The 19,462-nt window shown below is 36.0% G+C and overlaps 1 long non-coding RNA gene across 1 annotated transcript; it reads right to left on the bottom strand.

Annotated features, from left to right (window-relative positions):
* Positions 1 to 8,184: 8,184 nt before the first annotated feature.
* Positions 8,185 to 11,740, bottom strand: LOC125585334. Its single transcript, XR_007322258.1, has 3 exons — positions 8,840 to 11,740; positions 8,548 to 8,737; positions 8,185 to 8,470 (listed from the first exon to the last, which is right to left on the bottom strand). It is a non-coding gene; the product is annotated as an uncharacterized LOC125585334 (long non-coding RNA).
* Positions 11,741 to 19,462: the final 7,722 nt, after the last annotated feature.

The raw sequence follows: 19,462 nt of genomic DNA, 5'->3' as shown, positions 1-19,462 counted from the left end.
TGGTTTCTTCCGCGATTTATGCACGAGATCAGTGACTCTTGAAGGTATTGAAAATTTGAAGACTAACATAGCCGTGATTCAGTGCAACCTTGAGAAGATATTTCCTCCCTCATTTTTTGATGTTATGGAGCATCTTGTTATTCACCTGGCAAGAGAATTGGAACTTGGTGGTCCTGTGCAGTATAGATGGATGTATCTGTATGAGCGGTATATGTTCCATTTGAAGAAGATGGTGAAAAATTTAAGTAGGGTGGAAGGTTCTATAGTCGCACAGATGATCAATGAAGAAACTTCAAACTTTGCCGAGTACTACTTTCCAGCAGAAGTTCAGACCAAAAACAGAAGACCTGCTCGGCATGATGATAGAGGCGAACGGGCAACATATCATGTTACGGTTCCAGACATTTTCACAGACGTTGGACGACTTAGCGGAAAACCAAAGGACCGTCGACTTACTGAGCAGGAGCGCAGTCATTTGCAAACATATTTGCTCACCAACTGCGAAGACGTTCTTCAATATGAGAGGTAAATAAATGAGCTTACAAATTTTTATTTTAACAAGTTGAAATTTAAATCTTAATTAATTACATTATTGTCATCATATACAGGATTTTCATGGCAGAAAAGCGGTTCGAGTATAGATACGCCACAGAGGACGAACTAGAAGAAATGAAGCAGAGAGAATTTACTGGATGGATGTTTACTTATGTGAGTGCTTTAAACAAATTAAAATATATTTTATCACATATTTATACTAATTCACATTTATTGATATAATATATATATATGTGCTATTAATAGGTGTCTGCTGGTTTGGCCAGAGGTGAAACATTTGACGATTGGATACGTGAGATGGTCGTTGGACCAAACTTTGTTGTGAAGTCATATCCGAGATTTTGTACTCGAGGATATGCATTCACAACTCAGAAGAGGAGACGTTCGAGTACGACTTATGATGCTGGCGTTTGTTCTGCATCAGGAGATGATGTATACTACGGACACATACATGAGATTTTGGAAATCAAGTATTTGGGCATGGTTGGATTGCGCTGTACTGTTTTCTATTGTGATTGGCACGACAACACCCCAGATCGAGGTGTGAGAACAGATGCATTTGGTGTTACATCAGTAAATTCGAGGCGAAAGCTGCAATATTATGATCCTTTCATTCTTGCTTCCCAGGCCGATCAGGTAATTAAATGTTAATTATTCAGAATGATTCATCATCATGTGTATTAATTTATAATTTTTCTAAATGTTACAGGTTTGTTATATCAAGTACCCCCGGGTAAGGAACAGAGATGATCCATGGGTTACTGTTACAAGACTCAACCCGAGAGGCCGAGTTCAGGGAAGTTCTGAGCTGGAAGACCCACTACAACCAAGCACATCCGGCAACTGTAGTGCAGCAGAAGATTTAGCTGGAGTTGGCCTTGTAGTCGATTTAACCGACTTTGGAGAGGAAGCCGTCGTTCACGTAGAGGATGAACCAGTGATTGGAGAGTTTCACCAAGATCCAGATTCAGATTCATCTGGTGATGATGACTCGGAAACAGACTACCATTGAACTTTTTTTTTTTTTTTTTAAGAAATACCGAGGAAATTCCGAGGAACACTTGATATAACCTCTTTCCTCGGATAATAGTTATTTGGTTTATCTAGCAAGGCAAAGCTGAATACGAATTAAAAGCTACACAAAACACAACCAAATAAAACAAAGAAACCATGTAAAAGAAATACGAACTCATAATTAAGAAACCTAAAAAAAAACTCAGTTCAAAATTAACAGAAAATAAGACCATAAAACGTTAGAATAGAAAAGAAAATAAAATAGCCGGTGATAGCTCCTACTCCTCGTCTCCTGCTCCAGATGTTCCTGCATCGTTGGGTCTCTTGGACCTCTTTCTTACCCTGTGTGTACCACTCGAACCCGAACCAGAGCTGGATGGAGAGTTGTCCCGATGAACTACATCATCCTTTTGGCAACGACACGGCCTGATACGTGAAATGGCAGCCCAGATCTTGTGTAGCATGTCGTTGTTTGTCTTTATGCTCTGATCTCTCCAATGTTGTTGCTGGCGCGAAGTGGCGTTCGGTGGAAGCTCTTGCAGCTTGTACTGGCTGGAGTCTGATGGGAGTAGCTGATGGGGTTGTGAATCATCTGGAATGGCTTGTGCAGCCTCATCTTGTCCTTCTTCATCAACCACGCCCTTGCCTTTGGTCTGATATTTTGGCGTGAAGAAGGATGGCTTGTCTACTAGTGCGGTAGCAGGGGGTAGGAACTCAACTGCAGCCTCTGAAAGTAGAGCAGTCAGGCCGATCTGAGGCAGGTGGCAGTAGAGTGTTTTCTTCGCTCGGTCCTGGAATACGTAGACGTAAGGACCATCCCGATCGATCCTCGAGTGGGGACCAGCTATGAACTCCTTACTTACTAGAGAAATGACATCCAGGTAGTTCCAAGCAATGTTGTTCGATCTGTCCAGTGCTACCTGGTGGTTCTCGCAGTCTACACCCACATGTCTAAGGATCCGAGTAATCACTGCACCAAATCCACATGCATTGCTCTTGGATTTGGTTACTTTCCCCTTGTATCCTGCTAAGTTTGCGGCCAGCACCGCTCCCATGTTGAAGGCAGTAGCAGGTGGGAATGTAGAGTTTCCAAATGCCGGTAGCAAATGCCTCACACCTTGGTACAGGAGGCACAACTCCCATTGCGTGACTGATGCGGCTGTGGTTGTCCCGTATAGCAATGAGCCAATGAGGCGTGTCGCATATCTCAGTACTGGGCTCCGGATAAGTGACTCCTTTGCCTGAGAAGATCTATAAACCCCTGTGCCAATCGTTTCCCAGAAGTTCAACAGCTCTGAAGTCCAATAAAGACCATATGTCCTCTCCCCCGCACTCAATCCAAATAGTCCGCAGAGGTCTGTGAAAGATACCTCATAGTATACTTTCTGCACTACGAATGCCAGAAAACCTTCCTGATGGCTATCATCGGGACGGGTGACGTATGCGGATGCTATGAACTGGCGTACCAACTCCGGATAAGTGGGTTCCTTGAGGTTGCATAGTTGGCCTAGACCCATGTTCTGGAACAGTCCTTCAATGTCTGCTTTGATTCCCAATATTGTCATCGTCTCAGGACATGCTAGTTGTGTAGCCGGAACGGCTACCTTCTTCATGTTGTTGTAGTGGGTGGTATCAGACTTATCCCACTTCTTTGGCCTTTGCTTCTCCAGCTGTGACGAACCCTCTTCTTGTGTGTTTTTCTTTGCTGATGTTTTCGTGCGCTTCATTCTCTACAAAATAGAATCATTGCTCTCAACATGGTTATAATCAATTAAGAACTCAAAGCAACATGAAAATGAAAAGCGAAATCGAGTTGTGATAAAAAAAACGAAATTGAAAAAAATTCTCTATCCCTAAATCATCTCAAATCATGTTCCAAACTCGTTGATCACAGACAATTGTGTTCTATTCCATGTTTAAACATCTGTTTCATGCATATTTGATCAAGGAATCAACACGGAAATAAGAAATTCACAAAACCCAAAAAATTGCTCAAGAACACGATTTCAGAATGTGGAGATTCGCGGAGTATACCTGTCTTAGGGTGAAGACGAGTGTAGGAATCAGGTAGAGCTCGAAAAATCAAGTGGAATAGAGCCCAAAATTGTTCAAATCGGATGATTATAGAGAGAGAAAGGGGGGGGGGCGAATTATAGGGGAAATCGGAGGGGATGAGAGTTCTAAGGTTTAGATCCAAAAAAGGTCGGGTTTTGCCTTATAATTCTGTTTTCCGAACACGCATCGATCGATGCGTTTTTTTCTATAACGCATCGATCGATCACATTCTTACGGCCCGGGCCATCTTGGTAATCGATCGATGCGTTTTTGTTCTATAACGCATCGATCGATGCGTTTTTAAAAAAACATACAAGATTTTCCGAGGAAATTCCGAGGAACAATTCAGATTGTCGATCGATCGATGGGATACTCTCATCGATCGATCACAATCTTACGGCCCGGTCCATCCTAGTAATCGATCGATGCGTTTTTGTTCTATAACGCATCGATCGATGCATTTTTAAAAAAACATACAAGATTTTCCGAGGAAATTCCGAGGAACAATTCAGATTGTCGATAGATCGATGGGTTACTCTCATCGATCGATCACAATCTTACGGCCCGGTCCATCCTAGTAATCGATCGATGCGTTTTTGTTCTATAACGCATCGATCGATGCATTTTTAAAAAAACATACAAGATTTTCCGAGGAAATTCCGAGGAACAATTCAGATTGTCGATAGATCGATGGGATACTCTCATCGATCGATCACAATCTTACGGCCCGGTCCATCCTAGTAATCGATCGATGCGTTTTTGTTCTATAACGCATCGATCGATGCATTTTTAAAAAAACATACAAGATTTTCCGAGGAAATTCCGAGGAACAATTCAGATTGTCGATAGATCGATGGGATACTCTCATCGATCGATCACAATCTTACGGCCCGGGCCATCTTAGTAATCGATCGATTTGTTTTTGTTCAAAAACGCATCGATCGATGCGTTTTTTTTAAAAAAATTACGTTTTGAAACCCCAAACACTAGTTCGTCGGAATTTCCTCGGAATATTCCGAGGAAATTTCGAGGAAGAAGAGGGTTTCCTCGGAGTTCCCTCGGAATAATCCGAGGAAATTCCGAGGAAATAGGGTTTTTAAACCGAAAACAACGTTTTGCCGTTTGAATAACACCTATATAACCCTTATTAAGTGTCTTACGTTCATTATGAAGTCAAAAATTTGTTCCTTACCGTATAATTAACACTTTTCCGATTGTATGAACGAAATCTCGCAACATAAGAGAAACACTTATACCTTTTAATGAACGGTAAAGGGAATACTTTCAATTAGTTTTGAAATTTGTTATTTCATGGTTTATGCTCATGTATACAAAGAATCCTCAATGGTATGCATTACAATTGTATAAGAAATGAAATACGGCAAAAAAAATTGATGTTTTGAAACCCCAAACACTAGTTCCTCGGTATTTCCTCGGAATATTCCGAGGAAATTCCGACGGATATTTTACTATCTGTCGGAATTTCCTCGGAATATTTTCATTTTACCGGGCAAATATTTCGCGAAAATTGAAATTAGAATTCCGACGGAATTCCGACGGATAATGTCCGTCGGACCCTAGGTTTTATAACCACGAGCCCCTTCTTCTTCCCCATTTCTCTCTTCTTCCTCTGCGCGACTCCTCTCTTTCTCTCCGGCGATTTCCCCCTGAAATCCGACGATATCTCCGGCGATCTCCCTCTTCTCTTACACAAATCATGTAAGGACCCTATCCCACTCTCTTAGGTTCTATTTGTTAGGTTTTTGTGTAGTTTTGATAGATTTTTGTTAGGGTGATTGGTTAGGATTGTGATTTGGTTGTATAATAGGTTTAGAATTGTGATTTGGTTGAATAATTTGTTTTGTTGAATTGATTTAGAATTTTTTTATAATTTTTTTATTTTTTGTATTTATAAAATCGATTTTTGTATATAAAATCGATTTTTGTATTTTACAAAACGATTTTTCTATATAAATTCGATTTTTTGGATTTTACAAAAAAAAAATTTCTATATAAATTCGATTTTTTGGATTTTACAAAACATTTTAAATATCTATAAAACTTTTTTGTGATTAAATACTATTATTTGGGATTTAAAAATATTTTCATATATATATATATTATTAAAACTATTTTTTGTAATTATTAAACAATTTTTATTTATTAAAACTATTTTTTGTTTATTAGAACTATTTTTATATATTTATTAAAAAAATTTATATATATAAATCTTTTTCTGTGATTAAATTATTTGGGATTTTTTTTTAATAAAAAAAATTAATTTATATATTTCTGTATTTATTAAATATATTTTTTTAATTTACAGGTCTCATGATGATCAGACCCGGCCTCGACAGCGTCGTGGTCGTGGTGGTACGGGGAGCCAGTCTCGGGATTCCAGCCATTTTCAGGATTCCCCTTCGCCCCACAGCTCCAACCATACATCTCCCTCTGCTGCACCCGCTCATGCTCCTCTCGCTCCCGCTGCTGCATCCGCTCCTGTTCCTCCGGGTCCTCCGGGAGTGATGAGGGTTGCGGAGTTGGTTCAACAGCCCGGTCGTGACCATCTTCCGTATCTCACTCCGTATCCACATGGACGGGGTCAAACATGGTAATTAAACATTTTTTTTCTTTAAATTTGGATTCATTATTAACCGTTTGTTCTTTTAATAAGGTTCAACCGATCCGGGAACGGGATCAGCGCATGGATCAACCGTATGATGTACTCGGCCCTCGACAGTGGACATCCGACTTTCACTCACTTCCCAACCGACAAGCAGGTTCTGTGGTTTCGTCAGTTTGCGGTAAGTATTCTAATTTTTTACTTATATTTTTAATCTTTAATATAAATTTTCTACTAATTGTGTTTTTTTTTCAGCAAGAGTTCAACTGGAATTCCGATGAGACGCTCTTTATCTATCACCACTTCGTCCATAAAGTAATGGACAACTATGGGAAGCAGATCCACGAGTGGAAGAAGAAGTGGGAAATCAATAAGGTTCGATTTAATTTATTAAACAATTTTTTAATTTATTAAACTATTTTTTAATTTATTAAACTTTTTCTTTTTTTTTAATTAAAAGGTCCCAAAGTCGATGAACGACACGGTCTGGAAGGAGTTGTGTGCGCATTGGGATAAGGAGGAGACGAAAGAAACTTCTTCCACCAACTCCACCAACCGCAGGAGCGACCGTAAAGGGAAGGGCATCTACAAGCATAACTTGGGTGCTCAATCTATTGCCACTCTCGGAGATCGCATGGTAAGTTCAACCGCTTTTTCTTCAATTATTTGAGTTTCAGAATTTAAATTTATTGTGCATTTCTTCTAATTTCTAATGTTTCTTTAATTTTATGTTTTTTTTCAAGGCGGAAGAAAATGATGGCGAGCCGGTCGATGATCTCGCCCTAATGAGGAGGGCGTATACCAACAAGAAGACCGGCCAGATTGATGACGGTCTTGTGAGGGACGTGGTCGACCTGGTCCAAACTCAGGTGGTAGACGAAGTGTCTCAGCTTCAAACCGAGGATGACGCTTCGACGGCTTCGACCAACTTGTCCCGGTTTCGAATCAACGAAATCGTTGAATCCGTAAGTTCTTTTTTTTTTTAAGTTCAATTCATTTATTTCTTGGTTTAAATTTCTAAATTTGGCTTTTTTCTATTCAGTCGGTTCCAAAGAAGAAGGGACGTTTGTTCGGTTTGGGTCGTCGCACCCGGTCGGTTCCTCCTTCTTCTGCACCACCGCCCTTTGTTGATCCAGAAGTACTTACGGCTCAGTTGAAGGACAAAGATGATCGAATATCTTTGTTGGAGACCCAGATGGCGGCTCAACAGGCGGGCTATGAGGCACAGAGGAGGCTGAACCAGCAAATGATGGAGATGATGCAGAGGATGTACCCGAACGAGGTGTTCCCGGACGTGCCAGACCCGTAGTTTTTTTTTTCCCCAATCTCGGAATGTTTTATTTTTATTTGTGAAACTTTGAATATTAATTAATATGATTTCAATTTTATTTTTAATTTCATATTTTCGAATTTAAATTTCAGAAATTTTATTTTTTCAAAAAAATTAATATTTTTTACATTCCGAGGAAATTAATTATATTTTTCACTAGATCGATCGATGCGTTTTTGAACAAAAACGCATCGATCGATCCGTTTTTTTAAAAAAATATAGCGAGGGACATTTCCCTCGGAATTTTCCGAGGGACAACTCCCTCGGAATAAACCGAGGAAAAAGTCCGTCGGTATACTCCTATCGATCGATGTATATATGTCCAAACACGCATCGATCGATGAACTTCCGAGGAATTATCCCGACGAAGTTCTACCTCGGTATATTCCGAGGACTTTTCCGACAAACAAGGGATCCTCGGAATTTCCTCGGAAATTTATTTCCTCGGAATTCCGTCGGAAAATTCCGAGGGATTTCAGAGGAAAAAAGAAATTCCGAGGAATTATTTCCGACGACGTATTTCGTCGGAATTTCGTCGGAATAACGATATTCCGACGAAATTCCGACGATTTTTTCCCTCAGAATCCTTGATGTTTTCTTGTAGTGAAAGTTTGGAGGTTTCTGTTTGCGGATAGGGCCTTCTCCAAGTGATAGCTTTTCCCACAGCCAAATTCTTCTTCCAAGCCTAAATAGTATTTGTGATGCTTGGTTTTCAGGCTGTACAAAGGCAACATTGTACCCTGAAGAAATAAGATGCGTGAAAACACCAACGAATCTGTACTCATGTTCTGCGACGTCTCCGACAACTAGTATCAAATTTGCTGGTGGATGATTATTAAGTGCCCAGCTGAAAACGCCTGTAATCAACGCACCATATCTTTGGTGTTTATCTCCTGAAACAAACATACACATACAAAATTTATTGATAAACAGAAGAAGAATTGAATTGGTTAATTAAACGGGAGTTCACCTGGCTCTGTGAGATTCATCACAACTGCAGGTGGGCATTCACTTCTTGAAATGATATCTATAAACAAGCGGATCTTAATTAAATAAACCGAGATCAAAGAAACAGAAAAACATGGAATTCAATTCACCTGCGGTTTCTGTTTCGGGTAATTCATTTTCTTAGATCTCTCCTCCACCATTGTAATCCAAAGCTGGAAGCATATATAAACAGCGGATCTCTCGTCGATTAGGGAAATGATAAGTTAAAAAAAAAAAAGAAAAAAAAGAAGAAAGAGACGGAGGAGTGTCTTCACCTGCGGTTGTGCGATAGACCACTTTACCGGCGGATGAGTCAAAGCCAACCATGATATCTTCGGTACTTCCATACGCAAATATGGACGTCAAACCAAGGTAACATGTATCCTTAAGACCCGATCGGATATTCTTTGAAACTAAAATAGCGTTGAGACCGGAAGGAATTTTGCAATCCTCTGCGTCCCGGAAGACGCCCGTCTTAGCCTTTTCGAATAGCTCAGCGGCCATGGAAATCGGTGGGAGGGGATGGAGAAGAAAGATACAAGAGAGATTTAAGAGGGTGAAAATTAGGGCTAAGGTTTTGTCCTTACTAGGAATTCCACATCCTATCCTTGATATGTTATTATTATATTTGTCACATCGTATAACTGAGTTCTATATTCTCTTGCGGCCCCTCTAAGATCTAAACCTCTCTGATCTTTTATATACGAGGTGAAAATATGGGTAAAGCAAGGAAATATATGATGAAACCTAGTGGCAATAAGAATGAATATAAAGTCGAAATCGAGAGTTTTATTGAATTCGTAAATAAGAAAAACATTAATACAAAGCGTGTTTTGGTGATTAATGAAGAAACCTCAATCTTTGCTAAAAACTACTTTCCATCAGAAGTGCACACAAAAAACCGAAAACCTATTCGGCATGATGATGGAGGGCAAAGGGCAACGTATTATGTTTACGTTCCAAACATCTTTAAGGAAATTGGACGACTTAGTGGAAAATCCACAAAGCGAAGACTTACTGAGACGGAGCACATTTATTTGCAAACATATTTGCTCACCAACTGTGAAGATGTTCTACAGTATGAGAGGTAAATATTTTTTTCCTATTTCATTGTAAGAATATTCAATAACTTTTATTTCATACTAATAACATAATTTTTGTATAGTGTTTATATGGCATAGTTGCGTTTGACTTACAGACATGCCACAGAAGAGGAGCTTGAACAACTCAGCCATAACAGATTTGCTGGATGGCTTCTTAATTATGTGAGTGTGTACATGTGAAAAAAGAGTTATATGTTTTGTGAAATAACTTATCACTAACATTTTTTTCATCATAGGTGACTGAAGGTTTGGCTAGAGGTGAAGTGTTCGATGATTGGATATGCGAGTTTGTGCGGGGACCAAACTATGTGGTCAAATCATATCCAAAATATTGTACTCGAGGATACGCATTCACAAGGAAAGGTCATTCTAGGACAACTTATGATGCTGGTGTTTTGTCTTCATCCGGTGACGATGTGTACTACGGCAACATTAAGGAAATTTTGGAAATTCAGTATCCTGGTATGGTTGGATTGCGGTGTACTGTATTCTGTTGTGATTGGTACGACAACACTCCAGGTCGAGGAGTGAAAACTGATGCATTTGGTGTTACATCGATTCATTCGCGAAGGAAACTTCAATATTATGATCCTTTCATTCTTGCTTCACAAGCTGATCAGGTATGTCAATTTATTCATAATGGTTTAACAATATAGTTATCATTTTCAAGTATTACTAATTACTTACAATATATTTACATGTTTGCTACATCAGTTACCCACGAGTAACGTACAGAGACGATCCCTGGATCACTGTAACGTTAATCAAACCAAGAGGAAGAGTACATGGAAGTTGTGATAACGAACCATTACAACCAAGCTCTACCAGCAACGTGAATCCAGTTGAAAATTCAGAAAATTTTGAACTCGTTGTCGATTTATCTGAGTTTGGAGATGATGCTGTTGTGCACTCGGAATCAGAGCCTGAGGTTGGAGAATTTGACGAAGATTCTGAAGATTTTGAAGATTCTACAGATTCTGAGTAGATTTGTATTTTTAGAGTTATTTTTTATAAGTTATTGAAGTTATGTATGTTATTGGAGTTGTTTTTTATACATTATTAGACTTATATGAGTTATTGGAGGAGTTATGTGAGTTATTGGAGTTGTTATTTCTAATTATAAGGTATTGGAGTTATTCATAACATCTTTCATTAACTCTTATACATATTTCATTAAAACCATCTGTTTATTATAAAAGTATTTTTTTGGAGCATTATATTGAGGTCTGAAATCCGGTATAAATACTTTCGTCGGTATTCCATCGGAAATTTCCGACGAAATTCCGACGAACCACGATGCGTCGTCGGTATTCCGTCGGAAATTTCTGACCGTTTTCCAAAAAATTGTAGTTTTATAATTTCGTTTTTCTTATATAATGTAAAAGTGGATGCTAAAATACCAAATAACACATATTAGATGTGTAATATAATGTTCAGAGTGGTTTAAGTTTATTCAATTATAAAAACTCTATATGTACATATATATATCAACTTATTCAAAACATCTTTCATAACACTTATATATTTAAACAACAAACATATTTCAAAATCTAATCATATATATTTAATTTGTATAAGAAGAAGTTAAATCAATTTTTTTAAGTTATTCTTTTTATAAGAGTTTTGTATTAGAGCATTATATTGAAGTTTTGAAACCCTATACCCTCTTTCGTCGGAAAACCGTAGGAAGTTTCGTCGGTTTTCGGTCGGAAACTACCGACGCATATTCCGACGAATTATTATTCTTCGGCGACACGTTGCGCGTACACGTTTCCGCAATATTCTGACGAATTACCGACGAAACCTTGCCGACGGATAATATTTCGTCGGAATTCGGTCGGATTATTTCACAACCCGCGAACTTTTTTCGCGGAAATCATTTCGTTAACCGCGTAAAACTTAATATTCCGACGTATTTCCGATGAAATATAACCGATGGGCCTCTTTCATCGGAATTCGGTAGGATATCTTTTAATAACATAACCCGACACTTCTTCTTCTTCTTCCTTACGCGTCTCTCTCTCTCTCTCTCTCTCTCTCTCTCTCTCTCTCTCTCTCTTTCTCTCTCTCTCTCTCTCTCCCACGCTGCTCTCTCCTCCGGCAAACCTCTCTCCCTCCGGCGAAGCCCTCTCCCTCCGGCGAAGCCCTCTCCCTCCGGCGAGTCTCTCTCCCTCTGGTGAATCTCTCTCTCAAATCCCTTTCCACAATCATGTAAGTCATCTAACCCTTTTCAATCTCAATTTTAATAGTTTTTCATGTTAGATTTAGAGGTTTTTATATAGAATTGAATGTTTTTATATAGAATGGTTAGGATTGAATGGATATAGGAATTTTCATGTTAGATTTTGTGGTTTATATGTAGATTTTAGGTTTTGAATGTTAGATTTATAGATGTTAGGAATTTTATGTATATTTTGTAAAATATATATGTTAATTATATTTTAAAAATGTTTTATATATATATACTGTTTATTATACTTATATTAATTATTAAAATTTAAAACTTTATAGAATTGGTGGTTTATATAGTATTTTTGGAAATTTATATGTTACTATTTTTTATAAAACGTTTTAATAATTTAGTATATATGTTAATTATATTTTTAAAAACGTTTATATATATATATATATATATATATATATACTGTTTATTATACTTATATAAACTATTAAAATTTAAAAATTATAGAATTTGTGGTTTATATGGTATTTTGGAAATTTATATATTATTATATTTTATAAAACATTTTAATAATTTAATATATAATTATATTTTTATAAAAATTTATATATTATTATATTTTTAAAATGTTTATATATATATATACTGTTTATTATAATTCGGAATCTCGTCATCAAAGATGTCATAGACTTTGTGCAAACCCAGAAAGAAGCATTACTTGCTTCTCAGCCTATTTCAGATGACGATTCCTCAGCAGCATCCACAAACATGACCCGATCTCGAATTAACGAAATGGTGGAAGAGGTAAATTTTTTTTAATTATTGCATTACTATATTAACTTGATTATTAATATTTATATATATATATATATTTTTTTTTGAAGACGGTTCCAAAGAAGAAAGGTCGTTTGGTTGGTTTGGCTCGGCGTGCTTCTTCTTGTCCTTCCTCTTCACAAGCTCCGTTTGCTCCTCCTGATCCTATGATTATACAGCAGCTGTAGAACAAGGATGATCGGATTGTGGCGATGGAGACGCAGAACGCCACAATTCTTGCTGAATTAGCGGGTCAGAAGAAGACAAACGAAGAGGTATTGGAGAAGATGAAGCGTTTGTTTCCTGCTGAATTTTCTTAGTTTCTTTTTCTATTTTTAAAAATTTTAAATGTTGTTTTAAATTATGTAAAAACTTTTAAATGTTGTTTTAAATTATGCAAAACTTTTTTCTAAAATATTTTATATAAATTCGGTTTTTTAGATTTTTATTTTAAATCAAAATAAAATTTTATAAAATACAATTTATTAAAAAAAATAATAAATAAAAAAGACCGACGGAAGATATATCGTCGGAAATTTGTCGGATATTTCCGACGACTAAGTTTCGTCGAAAATTTTCGACGACAATGTTTCGTCAGAAATTTCCGAAAGATGTGTGTAGTCGGAAATACTTTTCCGATGACAAATGTGGTCGGACATATTTCCGATAAATTTCCGATAAGAGGGTGAAAATTAGGGCTAAGGTTTTGTGAAACAAGTGTCACCTGAAGTTATTATACCGAGTGTTAACTTTGGACATGACTCTGTAACTGCAATGGTGTTTACGCTGGTTACTTAAGTCTCTGTTTTAGCATAGGTGATTAAACTCACTGCTGCTCAAATGCGTAACAAAAGGCTCGTGGGCTACCGACTGAGTAGAGTGAGTCAAAGATCACCAAAAAAGTAGATATTTTCAAATGTTCTAATATAAGGAATATGTAAACAAATGATAATGAATTGTTTTCCTTGCCAAACTCAAACCAACTAGTGTCATGAGGTGTTTTTCTTATATCAATTTTTTTTTCTGATCTCCAGGAGAACAAATATTGTATTAGCTCTATGTACAATTACAGAGATTGACACATTTATCAGGTTTGTAGTCTTCTTAACAAGATAATCTACAATCATTCTTCAAGTAAACAAACACATTAGGGTCTGCAGTTGCAGAGATAACATCAATAGTGAAGAACATCAATATATAAAGGTTTGATGATGATCTACTTTATCCACCGTGCAAGGTCGAGATGAAAACGATAACATCTTTCTCTTCAATTGTGGTCTAGAGCTGACCGCTTAGCTCTCAATCACAGTCATTCACTAGCACAAGAACACCGTGTCTCTTGCACAAGAATCGATTTTCCATGTTAACAACATTTACTAACCTTCAAATAAAATTGAGCCAATGAAATAAGAGAATCAAACATACACATCTCCCTTGATGAACATTTCAGGCCTTGCTTTGATCAGATTTGTGCGAACCCACAAAAGCAAATGCTTAATTATTAACTAATTTAAAAGAAAGCTGTGAGCTTTTAGATAAATCATAAATAGTTTGACCAGAAACACATAAAAATGAAGTTTTGCATCATCTTCTCCATAGAAAAATCTGTTTCTGAGCAATGTTTTTCGTTCTTCATGCTCAAATAATTTGAATTCTTGCTTTTCTTAGAAGGATTCACGGGAAATCACCTCTACAATCATCCTGAGAATCAATTTAGGGTTTATTGGTTTTCAGATTAGAAGAAAAGGGAAGAAGAAAACGATTAAAAGAAGGCTACAAAATTAGACTAACGTTTTCCCTTAAGAGAAAATTACATTGAGAGACACTTTTGTCTTTTCAATTACATTCAAAGACACATCTACTCTATTAAAAATGAAGTACAAATTAGAATTAACCCTTATTTTACCTTAAATATTACAAGATTATGCCACTGCCTTATTTTCTTTTAACAACATTGAATAACTAGCCTAAATCAATTGAATTTTTGAAATAAAAATCTCGAGTCTCCTTAACTAACCATATCTTGATTATATCTCCTACTGCCGATAGAAACTCCCATCTATCAATTATTCTTTTTTTGGCAGCTATCAATTATTCATATTACATCTATAATAATAATAATCCAATTTTGTAAAACCGAGAAGATAAAAGTGACGTAAATTATTCATGTTAGAAAGTTAAGACTTAAGAGCATCACTAAATATTGTTTTCATGTCTAACCGTAAATCAAACCCAAACCATGGAATATGTGTTTAAATTTAGTACATCCAATTGTGAACGTGCGTTTCCGATTTAGTGTATAGTATTTCTAAAGCAAACTGCACCCAATTCCATGGTTTGTTATACTGAGCATACATTTTCGAAGCACACACTAAATTAGCTCCACTAAATAATATTAAAATCATTGTCATTCCATAACAGCTTCTATTTCTAAGTTATCACATTGACCAAAACGATATCAATTTTTCAAACACAATCTGTATTTAAAATAAACATGATATATTCATTTCCTATATATTAACACATAATTTGGAAATATGTCAATTTTTTTCATTAATTTACATTACCTTCTATTCCACATGCCAATTTATACGGAACTAATCAATTACATAATTCTACCTATAAACAAAATTCCAAAAAATAAATTTATATCGCTAATCTTAACAAACTAAATATGATAAACTATTAAAATAAAAAGGAACAACTTTTAATTACTTGAAGATTCTTATATTCCTTTTCAAAACGTGTAAAGGTCTGACTAGTGTAAACGCATCAGTTGTGGTTACTATTGCAGGAGTTTGTGGATATGGATAGTTACGGTTTTAAGTGTTATTAAACGCTTTGTACGATTAGTACATCGATTAGAAATTGGGGAGGTTGCTGATAATTATATATGAATGGTTGAAAATTAAATAAAGCATCAATTTAATAATAAATGAACAATTTTAGTAACATTTTATATAATTATATATATATCAAAAATCATATTATTATAACTAATATAAAAATTATAGTATTAAAGTTTTATAAATAACTTTTGGGTTTAAATATATGTGTGTATATATATATATATATATATTGATGTCTAAAATATTATGGCATATATTTTTGTTTTGAAGTTTTATAATATAAAAAATATAATATAAATACTTTAATACTATAATTTTTATATTATCTCTATTTAAATTTAAATTATATATATATTTATGCCATTTTCAAAAAAATATTTTTATTGTCTTTCCAGTATTGTTTAAACAAGCTTTTGATTTTAAGAAATTTGGAGCGATGCAAAGCGGTTCATAGTGTTTTTTGTGATTGTTGTAAAACGCCAAAAACCACTATAACCACAAATACATCATTTGAGGGTGGTAGCGACAATATATTTAGTTAATTTCTTCTTAACCTAATAGACATATATATATATATATATATAGCTTCTTATAGCTTCAAAGCATATTAGATTTACTGAACAACCTAAACATGTCTATGAAAACAACTATTACTCTTCTTAAAATGTTAAACTTTTTAAAACTGAATGACAAATTCAAGTAAAAATGCTTCATTCGTGGAAATGGTTTCTCTATCCTTTCAATGTTAAACCAACAAGATAAATAAATAAATATATATATATATAAATCACTAAAACAATTAATATTCTTAAAACAGTTAATAAAATGCTGCATATAACTATAAACTATAAAATCATATTAAACATCAAAAAATATTGGTAAGAGTAAAAAATATATACCAAAATTATGTATGAATTTTTTGAACAATATAAATTTTAAAGGAAATACCCGTGCGGGCGCACGGGTCAGTATCTAGTACTACTTAAGAGACACATTTTCATTGTTGTTTGTCCTTCTTACCCTTCAACCACATCTGATCTTTTTTACTTTTTCTCTCAACGTAAACATCATTTTCTAGTTCTTCTTCTTCCTTTTACTGTTTTCTCTCTCTTAAGATTTGTGGTCTCCATTTTATTTCAAAACATTTTTGACAAAACTAACAGAATCTTTCTCGACGAAGATAGAAAATCACAATATGAAGAAGTGAAGATTAAACTCGACCATCCGTCATCCCGTACAGAACCGACCCCAAAGATCGCGACTCCGCTTCTCTTGTAAATCGTAGATGGCTCAAAGTAGACTTCAAGGCGAGAGAGCATGTCACCGATCACCATGGCTCTGTGCTACACCTTGACTCCCGATTGTCTTAACCATAGGTTTCCAAATCTGAGATCTCAAGTTCAACCTCATGATTTTGGTTATACAAATATACATTAATCAATCCATTGTTGCTGAGCATGTGATTTTAAAAATTCTTGATTTTAGTTTGAAAATGGCTTAATCAGAGTCCAAGGTGGAAAGCACATGGAAAATAATAAAAACACATATAAGATGTTCGACAAAATGTCCGTGAGAGATATGTGTGTCCACAATTTTCTTGTCCATAACTCTAATGTCCACAACTCTTTGTATCTTTGTTTAAAATTTTGTAGAGAACGAAGAAGACCACCGTCTCCCTAAGAGTCTTTTTGCAACCGATAGATTCCAATGTTTGGGTGAATGTAATATGCTACTCTATCTAAGATTGTGTACCAATGTTTTGTTACTAATCTAGTATGCAATTATGTTACGAGAGAGTTATCTAGTATGAACAATGATAATGATAATGATAATGACAGAACATGGACACAACCATAACTTCTTCTTCATCCAAAATACAAAGATAATGACACAACATGTCCACAACCAAAAATCCGCATGGGAACCTCAATTTCTGACAACGCAGAAGTTTATCCACGAACACAATAACCATTAACGTGTATCCACAACAACAAAACAACTCTTTCTACCAAGTGTCTAGATCTCATGCTAGTGTTTGGTTCAATGTAAATATGCTACTCTCTCTGCGGAAAATCCCCACGTACTTTTTAAACACTTACAACGAGACTGTACCATTTGTTACTAGTCTTGTTGCTTGTCAATGTTACTTATCTAGTATGCAACATGTCCACAGCCAAAAATCCACATGGGAACATCCACAATTTCCGAAAACGCAACAGTTTGTCCACGAACACAACAACCATTAGCACGTATCTACAACCTCTATCTAGTGTTTACATCTCCTGCTGGTGTCTGGTTCAATGTCCACAAACACAACATCGACATGTCCACAAATACAACATCCACATGTAAGCATCCACAAGCAGAGTCGGAAAGAAGATGTAGACATGTGAGCGTCTACAAACATAAGTCTCTCTTCATAAGTGACCATCTACAAACATAAGTCTCTCATGTGAGCATCCACTTGTCCACAAACACATCAACCACAATTTCCGAAAACACATCAACTTGTCCACAAACACAACATCCACATGTGAGCATCCATACCCAAGCAGAGTCGGAAAGAAGATGTCTTCACCTACTCTCACCACCTACGTATCCCTCTTAATTGCACTCTCTACCAATATACCAATATTTAGATTATATTCTCAGCCTTAGATCTTATGCATATAAATAGATCTAACGTCCCTAAACAATTAACTTTTTCCCATACACTTACATTTTTCTTTTAACCTTTATCATTTATTGCAACTAAAGACAAACTTAGTTTCTACTTCCTCACTTTACGGTAGTCTTCTTAAAAGAAACACACTCTCCCTTACACAAAAAACAGGGTTATTTATGTCTAGAAAAAAACAGTTGTCTAGAGAAAGTGTGCAAAGGAGACAATGTGTCTCTTAATGTAAACATAAGTCAGATTGTGTCCTATTATGTAAGTCTCTCTTCCGTTAACTGTCCGATGTGGACTTTTCAAGAGTTCAATTTCGCAAGGTCAATGCAGATTTGGGAAATTATTTTGCATACGTGATAGTTGGGGAATTTATCTACCAATTTCAAATACTTGGGGAATTAAATGACCATTTTTCCCATGGTCACGTTATATTTGTCACATCGTATAACTGAGTTCTATATTCTCTTGCGGCCCCCTCTAAAGTCTAAACCTCTCTGATCTTTTATATACCAGGTGAAAATCGGGGTAAAGCAAGGAAATATATGATGAAACCTAGTGGCAATAAGAATGAATATAAAGTCAAAATCGAAAGTTTTATTGAATTCATAAATAAGAAAAACATTAATACAAAGCGTGTTTTAACCCAGAGGCAAGAAAGATGGTAAATTGCTAGTGTTTAGTCACTTAGTGTGTGTTCCGTTATCCTCACTCTCCTTATCTTTTTATAGCTTGTTGCTTTTATTATAAGTAGGTGAATTTCATTCATTAGAATGTGCAGCTGAGAGATATTAAATGGTAAAAAATTTCAAGATAGGAAAAAACGCTCTCTGGCGCTTTAGTCGATAGAGGTTTTTACCACCCTTTTCTTACCTCTTTTAGTAAAAAACCATCTGCACCTTGCCCCCCTTTTTCAAAGTGTTACCCCTATGGAAGTAACCGTTGGATATTTGGAGTTTTGTTTCGCCGGTTAACTCTTCCGGGTTCGCGGTAAAGACCGACGCTGAGTCGACGGTACTCCTCACGGTCGGTTCCTAGTCTCCTGCTCCATTTTCACCAGACCCTCGTTTTGAGCCTACCACCAACGCCTGCTTACTACAACCATGTCTTCTCAGTATTCTGCGGCCTCTCTACACCGCTCAAAAGAACCTGCTCGCCGTCGCATAAAGGCTCCAGAGCTAGACACGATTAACCCTTATTTTACCTTAAATATTACAAGATTATGCCACTGCCTTATTTTCTTTTAACAACATTGAATAACTAGCCTAAATCAATTGAATTTT

This window comes from Brassica napus, chromosome C4 (genome assembly GCF_020379485.1).
Source record: "Brassica napus cultivar Da-Ae chromosome C4, Da-Ae, whole genome shotgun sequence".
NCBI classification, from domain to species: Eukaryota; Viridiplantae; Streptophyta; class Magnoliopsida; order Brassicales; family Brassicaceae; genus Brassica; species Brassica napus.
Note: the sequence above shows the minus strand (reverse complement) of the source record. Positions and strands in the feature narration are given on the sequence as shown.